We start from the raw sequence: 9691 nt of genomic DNA on the forward strand, positions 1-9691 counted from the left end.
TTTGCATGTGGGACTGTGATTTTTATGCAAAATAATTTGAGGACTGTATATGTATCTAATATACTGATATTTCTTTTAATAAAAAATTAGCATTTTTTAGTACCCCTCTCTCCCATTAATTTTGTATACTTTTGTTAATTGTTTTGATCAAACTGTAGCTTTTCACTTGTTGATGTTTTTGTATGAAGTTTTGGTTTTTATAATTAATTTTAAGTATGTTGGCTTTCTTTAATAGCTTTATTTATTTATTTGTGTTTTTGTTTTTATTTATTAATTGTTGTTACTTATTTTTGGAAGCACTTAATTTATTTATCTTTTGAATATTTTAGCACTTTCTCGAATTTTGATTTTCAGAGCTTTATGAAATACATTTTCTTTTGGAGAATAAGATTTGAAGCTGTCAAATATCTCTAAAACTGCAGTGTTTGTTGCGTATCACAGTGATATCGTATAAGATCCTTCAGATGTTTTGATAATGATTAACATTTACAGTTATATAAATGTATTTAATATTTTTTTGCATTTTGTTCATAAAATTTGAACACAGTTCAAATAAAAATGTGAATAACCAATTTGAATTTAGTAGAAAAGCGTAGTTTAAGCAATTTATGCTATAATTTTAATGAAAAAACGGTTTTCTTTTCCTTTTTGTCCAGTATTACTGATGTAAATTTGTAGTCCAAAGAACCAGATTAACTCCGAACAATAGATATTTTTTAACTGTGTGCAGTCACTATGTATACTCTTCCTAAATAGCACTTGTCATTCTATAGAATGTGGGCACTTCATACTTTGACGGTAACATATATACAGTCAAAAGTCTTTAATCCGGACGACCATAATCCTGAATGATCTATAATCCGGACCTCAAAGCTACAAACTTTCGTGCATGCGTAAACACATAATGCGTTTACACAAGCGCATAATACCTTTACACATGCGCATATGCATTTACTGTTGGCTTTAGTTTTCCACATGCAAATTTTGATCGGAGGTCAATCGGCGGTAAGCTAACGTGGTTGCCGCTGATTGGCCGATGACGTCAAGATCGGCGGGTTGGCCGAGTATTATATATATGTACGCCGGTATCGATGAATGTCTTGTTCTCTTGGTATTATGAGTTAGCATTATGCTAGTTTTCTTTCAATCAAATGATTTTTAAATGTAAAGGCTACAGTGTTAGCTTATTTTATTTACAGAATAAAGCATGAATTTTATTTAGATTAGTCTTAGGTTTATTTAAGGAAAGCAAAATATGCTTTGCCTTTATCACCACTGCCAACAGGATTATGGGCTCAGAGCCAACAGCTAATCAGTCATCCAGTTCAACTCAGCATTGAAGGAATGTAGGTGAAGAGGGCCGTTATCCACGAAAAGAAGCTGACCTGTCTTAGAAGTTTGTTCAAGTCGTTGTGCTCACAATTAATTGAAGATGTCATTACTACCTGAAGGTTTTGAGCTGTTAAACCATGACAACTGGGATCGCTGGAAAGTCGACATGAAAATGCTGTTACTGGATAGAAATTGTTGGAGCTTCATAGAGGACAAAGAAGAAGAATTAGATAAAAGTGCAACAAGGCGTGAAAAGAAGGAGTTCACACTGAGAGAGAACAGAGCCTTCACTACATTATATTATGGAATTAAAGCTGAGTTCAGTCCGCTGATACAAGAATGTTCAAGTGGTAAAGAAGCATGGGAAGTTCTACAGAAGCAATTCAAACTCAAAACAAGAGCAAGGATAATTCAATTACTGGATGAATTTTTTAGTATTAAATATACACCAAATGAAGAAATAGGATTATTCATCGCGAGAATAAGAATGACTGCAAAGAAGCTGGTCACAACTTGGCAGATCTTTTTAAAGGATTCCAGGCAATAAGGAGATTACCCCAGGAATACTCCGGCATTGTACAGTTGATCTATAGGTGGAAGGATGAAGATTTTACGCTGGAAAGAATTAGTAAGGGAAGAAAGCCGACTTGGCCAGGTAAATGACGATTTAGAAGACAGCAAGGTAAGCGTGTTTAATACTATTGATTCAAATGCAGGGAAAGATAAAGTTGAAAATAAAACTAAATCTAAGAAAAAGATGGGCAATATGAGAATAGGACCTTGTTTCAGATGTCATAAATTTGGGCACTTAATCGCTCAATGTAAAGAAAATGTAAGTAAAAATCAGAAGTTTAAAATAGACGATAAAAATGGGCAGTTTAAAGATAAAGAATTAATGTTAGTAGAAAATTATGTAACAACTACAGATAAAGGAGGTAACGCAGATAAATTTAATTGAGTCGTAGATACTGCAGCTACAACTCATTTCTGTAATAATAGAAATTTAATGACAAATTTTGAAGAAATAAACGATATACGTATTTCTTTAGCTGTAGGAAATTGTGAAAGTAAAGTACTAGGAAAGGGTACCGTCAAATTTGCAGTAAAAGTAGGCAATCGAATAAATTGGATTGAGTTAGATAATGTCTTATATAATCCAAATCTAAGAAGAAATTTACTATTGGGAGCAAGGTTAGAAAAGGCAGGTGCTCATTTTGTGATTTCAAAAGGGAACATGTGGATATACTTTAATAATTGTGATAGATTATGCTACGCTAAACGATATGACGGACTTTATCACATAAAACCTTTTAGATATGCAAGAGATAAAAAAGAGGTTGGTTACGGTACAGAAATTGGAAGGTTAAATAAAGTAGACGATGCTATGCTATGGCATCGGAGATTTAGCCACGTAAATTTTGATTATATTAAGAAAACTAGTAAGAATCAAAGCGTGAAACTGTTACCAGAAATTGAAAAACCAATCGAGTGGTGTGAATCGTGTATTGCTAAATCTAGTAGAATAACTTTTAAAACTGTTCCAAAGAGATCGGATAAACCATTGCAGTTGGTTTATTTAGATGTTTGTGGGCCACTACCAGTTCCATCTAAGGGTGAGAGTAAATATTTTCTTGCTATTGTGGATGACTATAGTAGATTAGTAACAGTGTATTGTATGAAAAATAAAAATGAATCGTTCTACAACTTTTAAGAATTATCATAGGCAAATGGAAAGACTGACGAATAGAAAATTAATAAGTATACGCACCGATAACGGTGGGGAATTCTGTAACAGCCAATTCGAAGGGTACTTAGCCGAAAATGGAATTAGTGTTGAACGCACTAACGCGTACAGTCGGTCACAAAAGTATTCGAACACCGGTACCCTATCAGAAAATGACAAGATGGCGTTTTTTTTTCTCTTTCTCTCTGTGTGTCGTGTTATTCCATCCTAGGTTTTCTTCTCCCCCCCATCTTGGAAAAAACTGGAAAAAATTGGTCACGATCTCTTTTTGAATGGGGAGATGCCATTTTGAGAAAAAGCTGACGACCCTATCTTGGAGAATGAACATGACCGCTCTACACACCTTTTCACTCTCTCTCTGAATTGGGAAGCCATTTTGGGAAAAAGCAGACGACCCTATCTTGGAGAATGGAAATGAACGCCTCTCCCTCTCTCTTTGAAATGGAAAGCCATTTTGGGACCCTCTATTCTTGGGAAGGGAGAAAACTGAAGTCTGCACTTCGCTGTCTCTGAATGCGGAAAGCCCTTTTGGGAAAAGCGGACCCTCTTCTTCTGATCTTGGAGAACTGGAAATGAACGCTCTACACGATCTCTCTCTCTCTCTCTCTTTCTCTGAAATGGGTAGTCATTTGAAAACTCCCTAACTTTGGAAAAAAACAGAAATGAACGCTCTACACCATCTCTCTTTGAAAATGGGGGGTGTCATTTTGAGACCTCCCTCCCCTAAACTTGGAAAAAAACAGAAATGAACGCTCTACACTTTCTCTCTTTGGACATGGGTAGCCCTTTGGGGACCCTCTCCTCTTGGTAGAAAAAAAAGAACTGAAGTGAAGACTCTACACAATCTCTCTTGGAATGGGATCCATATTTCGGGAAACGTGGATCACCTCATGCTGGAAAACTGAAGTGAACCACCAAGATTGGACTCTATATAATATTTTTTTTTAATTGACATCATGACCCTCCTCCAATTTGTTATTAAAAAAGTTTTTTTTTTGTTTTGGTTTTTATACCATTTCTGATGTGATTTCAGAAATGCAATTCCATAACAGTTCAATTTCATTCGAGGTTAAATGATCTAAACAGTCTTTGACCTACCCATCCGTATAATTATTTTCTTCTCCTTCCTGTTGCACCAAATTTTGTAAGTCCATATAATCATTCCATACGGGAAGGGCTGGATCCTCACAAGGCTGTCTTGAAACACTTGGAGTCTCTTTGGGATGAGTGGAGGGATCTAGGATGTCTGGACCCGGCTGCGATTCTACCTCCATGATTTCTGGACCCGTTGGAACTTGTTTACCCGGCTGAAATTCTACCTCTACGATTTCTGGACCCGTTGGAACTTGTGAACCCGGCTGTGATTCTGCCTCCATGATTTCTGGACCCGTTGGAACTTGTGGACCCGGCTGACATTCTACCTCTACGATGTCGGGACTTTTTGAAGCTTGTGGACCCGTCTGACATTCTACCTCTACGATGTCGGGACAGGTTAGAGAAGAAGAAGAAGAAGAAGAGGATACTGGAAGAGGTTCTGTCTGTGAGGAGTCCAAAAGAGGTTGCCTGTTTGAACAAGTCGGGGAAGAAGAAGAAGAAGCTTCTGGATTCTGAAGCGGATCTTGCACGCCAGGTAGGTTCCGGTAAGTCGACCGTTTTTTAAGACGTAATTTTTTTTCTTCCTCCTCATCTTCAATTGTGATGACTTCAATTTCATTCCGTTGCCGGGTCGATTTTGTTTCGGGCCATGACGGTTTGGTCCAGCTCCTCTTATCATCTAAGGAAGGGATGGGTAAAGGTGGCGGAGGGTTCTCCTCTTCTTTTTCTTGAAACATCATCGGCGATTGGAAAGAAATCTCCTCTTTCAATTGTTTCCAAAGCGAGTACGAGCACCGATCGACGAGAAAGAGACTCTTCTGGGTTGTGACGATGAGATATTGCGTTTTCGGGGGAACGACATAGTTTAGAAAAGGTCTTAGAATATATTTCTTATATTTCATCCTGTCGCTGACTTTAAAACTTCTTTCCTTCAGATTGGGGGACGATGATTCGTAATAGGCGAGAGGAGCGGCTGTGGTTTGAACAATATGAACTCGTCCTCAGCCGTCGTTCTCACTCCAAACGTAAAATATCGTTTTGTGAGAAAAATATTCTTCCACCGAAAACTCGTGCGCGGATCCGTATATCGCCGGTCTGTTTGAATGGGCCGTCTCAAAGCTCGATCCATCCGATTCCAAGAGAAGGGAGATTCCTCTTTCGTTTGTTGCGATTCGAATAAATTTCTGTATATATTCTGAACGAGCAGGTTGGAGGATTCGACATCTTGGTTGAAAGAAACGATCGCTTGATGAGGTGGTAAATGCGGAATAAATGTCGCACAATGACACGCCAAAAAATTTTTCAAGTTGGAGATTTACTTTAGCGTCTTCAAATCCTCCCCGTTCGAAATCCGTTGAGTTGGAAAAACGTCTAATAGCGACATGGCTCCCAATGGAAAAGAAATGATCTCGCCCAGTACTCTCGCCTTTTTGTATATATATAGACACACACAGACACACATAGAGGTTCTATGACGTCCGTTTTATTTTTTTTTTTGTTTCTCTCTCTCTTCTTTCCAAGAAATCTTATCTCCATGACCTCTTTTTCTTTTCTTAAAAAGATGAATGTGTGTGGGAATGAGGAAGTGAAAGTAATAATTTAATAAACAAAAAATTATCCAACCATGACCTTCTTTTTTTTTTTCAAAGTCACCCCTTCCAATCCAAGGACGTCCAGAGATAGAGGAAGCAGGGAGAGAGGAGGAGGGAAGGGAAGAAGGTCACACTCTCTTTCTCTTTATAAATAAAAGGGGAGAGCCCCAAAGTCGTATTTTTGTCCAAGTGGATCATGAGGAGACATCCCCAGCTCACTACGTGTATTCCTTTCAAATATAAATATGTTGATCTTTCCTTTTATATCATCCAAGGAGTCGTTTACTTGAAAGCCTCCGATTTTTCAAAATGTGCGGGTTATCATACCGTGGGGAGTTATCAAAAGATGCGGGACGAATTTTTGTCCGACGAAAACGTGTTGATGGCTCGTGACATTCCACCTTTGGATGCACAAATTTTGTTAATGAAACGAGCCAAATATTTTTACACGTCCCACTTTCTAACCGTCTCGCAAATGAATAGGATTATGGATCGTCTTGAGAAGACAAAAGGGATTCTCGTTCATTTTAGTGAATGGTTGCACAAATGTTTGCACGAACCTCTCTCGATCGAGAAGACTGGGAAGAATACCTATTATATTCTTCTCGAGGACTCTCCTCCTTCGTCTCATCTTAGAGAGGCCACGACTTTTGAAAAAATCCTCGAGCAAGAAAAAATAGAATGGTGGAACAACTACCCCATCCCTCTCCCCGAGCATCAAGAGGAGCCTGTTCAGAAGAAAAAGAAAAAACCTTTCCAAAAGCCTATCCTCATCCTCCTCGATAATGATGGGGATGAGGAGAAGCCTGTTCAGATTCCTCTCCGTTTATCAAAACCCGTTGAGGATGAAAAACCTCTCCCTTTTTCAAGACCCCTTGAGGAAGAGAGACCCCTTGAGAAGGAGAGATCTCTTCCATTGTCAAACCTCCTCGAAGATGAAAAACCTCTCCCTTTCTCAAGACCCCTCGAGAAGGAGGGACCTCTTCCTTTATCAAACCCCCTCGAAGATGAAAAACCTCTCCATTTATCAAGACCCCTCGAAAATGAGGGACCTCTCGATTTGTCAAAACCCCTCGAGGATAAGGGAACCAAAACTTCTCTCTCTTTCGAAGAGGAGGGACCTCTCAATTTGTCAAGACCCCTCGAGAATAAGGGAACCGAAAATCCTCTCCCTTTCTCAAGACTTCTCGAGGAGGAGGACGAGGAGAGACCGCTCCATGTCTCAAGACAGGACCCCCCTCTATCTCTTGAGGATCCGAGGGAAACGATTCCTATTGAAAAACCATCTACCGACGATCCCCAGAAAAGGTCTTCGGAGGAGATTAGACTTCCATGTAGAAAACGAATCTGCCACAATCATCATCATAATAATAATAATAATAATAATAATAATAATAATAATATACCCCCTTCTCAACAACAGAATCCTACAACATTTGCAGATAAATGCATTCAAACCAATCCCTTTATAGTAACCCTTTTGATTGGAGAACCCGTGCATTAGCCTCGAAAAAAAAATGAGATTCTAGACTGTTTCTATGACCAGAATGTTAAGCCAATAGATAGGTCTAGCTCAGAATTTTTCTTTTTAAAAGAAAATAAATAAATAATCCAAAGACTATTCGTAAATATAAATGGTAAAGTCTCGAGTCGGCTGGAAAAAAATTTTCAGAGTTGAAAAAAATTCTACAACTCAAAAAAAAAAAAACATTTTGTTAATTTTTATCATGTCTTAGACATGATAAAAATTAACGACCCCCTTCCCCTTTTCGTCTGGGAATGTTGTCTCACTCTTTTGAAAAACAAATCGTGATTCATTCATGGAATGATTGCCATTAGAGAAAGGATGAGTCATGGTCTATTTTTAGAAAGGGTGAAACATCCTTCCCAGACAAAAAGGAAGGGTCATTAATTTTTATCATGTCTAAGACATGATAAAAATTAACCAAAAGTTGTTTTTTTTTTTCATTAGAGAATTTTATTTCAGCTCTGAGAAATTTTTTTTCTCCCAGCCGATTCGAGACTTTACCATTTGTTTTTAAGAATGATTTCTCCCTGATCTATTATTTCAAAATTCCAAGTTTCGCTTCAGAACCATCTGTGCTGTTGAAGAAGTAACGTGATATATGTATTTTTTTTTTTAATGAATTCTGTCAAGATTGAATTGTGCAGGATCGACCTTGCGAATTTCTTCTCTGTGTCTTTAAATAATAATGATACTTTTTACCGCTTTTACGAACCGCTTTTTGTAGAGCGCAATGGAAAAAACCTTTTGTATGGTTAGGACAATTCATGTGTTCGATCCCATTGTATTTGAGAATCTCTTGCGTCGATCCCGAAATGCAATAAATGGATCTTTGCAACCATTTCTCTAAAAACCGCCGTTTCATTTCTCCTCGCACCCAAATCATGGAAAAGGGTTCCGTCAACATCGTTAACACCCATGGAAAATAACTGTACGGAATTTCTCCTTCGTACCACGACAAGCCGTGATAATAATCACTCGCCCACACAGCGGTTCGTTTTTCTTTCTCGGTGAGCATTTGCCATGGAAACGGGGGTTTAAAAACAAATACCCCTCGAGAAGGACCGTCCAATGTGACGTAAGCCAATTCTTTCACAATAAAGGCTCCTTGAGAATCGTAGAAACCTTCAAAGTCGAGCACGAGTTCCATGATTTTTATTTCTTTTTCTTTCCAAGGTGACCTTTATTATTATTATTATTATTATTATGATGGATGTGTATTGAGATACGCACGATATTATTCAAAAAACAAATATATATACGAATGTGACCTTTCCCAGAATTCATACGACCTGTCACGTGCAACCTTCTCTCTCTCTCTCTCTCTCTCTCTCTATAAAAGAGGAGACGGCGAGAGAACGCTATCCATTTTTTCCTTCAGGACACACAGCGAGAGAGAGAGAGAGAGAATTTTGTTTTCTTTTTTTCCTCAATTGAAGAAGATGGACATTTTGAGTACCAAACCTCTCAAAGATTCCTACATTGTTCTGGACATGGAATACTTTCACTGTTATGATCCAAAGACGGGAGATATATGTTTCATCTTGAAAGAACTGGGCTACATCACTTGCGATTTAACCTTATGCGGATCCATGATTTTTCTCCCTCCTGTCCATTACGATGACTTATCGTCCCGCAATCAAGCTGTGGTCAACCAGACTACAAATAACCGACACGGCCTGCAATGGACCGAGGGTCGTCTTTCCTACGAGCATCTTCCTACGATCCTGAAAATACTGACCGAAAATGTGGAGACGATCTACGTCAATGGATACGATAAAGCCGAATTTTTCAGCAAGCTCTGCCAGCGATCTGTTTACGAGTTTTATATCCCAGGGAAAACCGAGTGGCGGAACAAGTCGAAATGCACGCGACACCAATATTTCCAAAAGATGATTCATTGTGCCGAGAACAAGGTGAGAAATTTTCGATACCATTTGATGGAGGGTAGTTACGTTTTCCGGAAATTACATTGTTACCCCTCCGAGAGCAAAGCTGTCGAAGACGAAGAGGAGGCGGAAGAATCTCCCCAGGAGAACTCGTGCGACGATGAGGAGGAGGAGGAGGATGAACTTTCTAATAATAATAATAAATGTCTAAGTTGGGATGCTTTAGAGACCCAAGAATATTGGTCTCAACCCTTATCTCATCTAGACCTGAAAGAGGATCCTCAAGTGTACTCTTTGTGGTCCTCTTCTAAAATTTGGTCTTGGAGAGAACCCTTGAATGTTCATGAATGAAATGGTATGTAAATCCCTAGAGAAAAAAATAAAAAAAAGTTCTTTTTTTTTGTAATATATTGATTTCTTTCCAATCCCATTTCTTTTCCATAACTCCACCCCAATCGACGAGAAGAAGACGAATTTTCCAAGTTACACAAGACGAATCTTGCAAGTTACACAA

This window comes from Stegodyphus dumicola, chromosome 9, assembly GCF_044657685.1.
Source record: "Stegodyphus dumicola isolate Sdum_Otavi_A_Nest chromosome 9, ASM4465768v1".
Classification (NCBI taxonomy): domain Eukaryota; kingdom Metazoa; phylum Arthropoda; class Arachnida; order Araneae; family Eresidae; genus Stegodyphus; species Stegodyphus dumicola.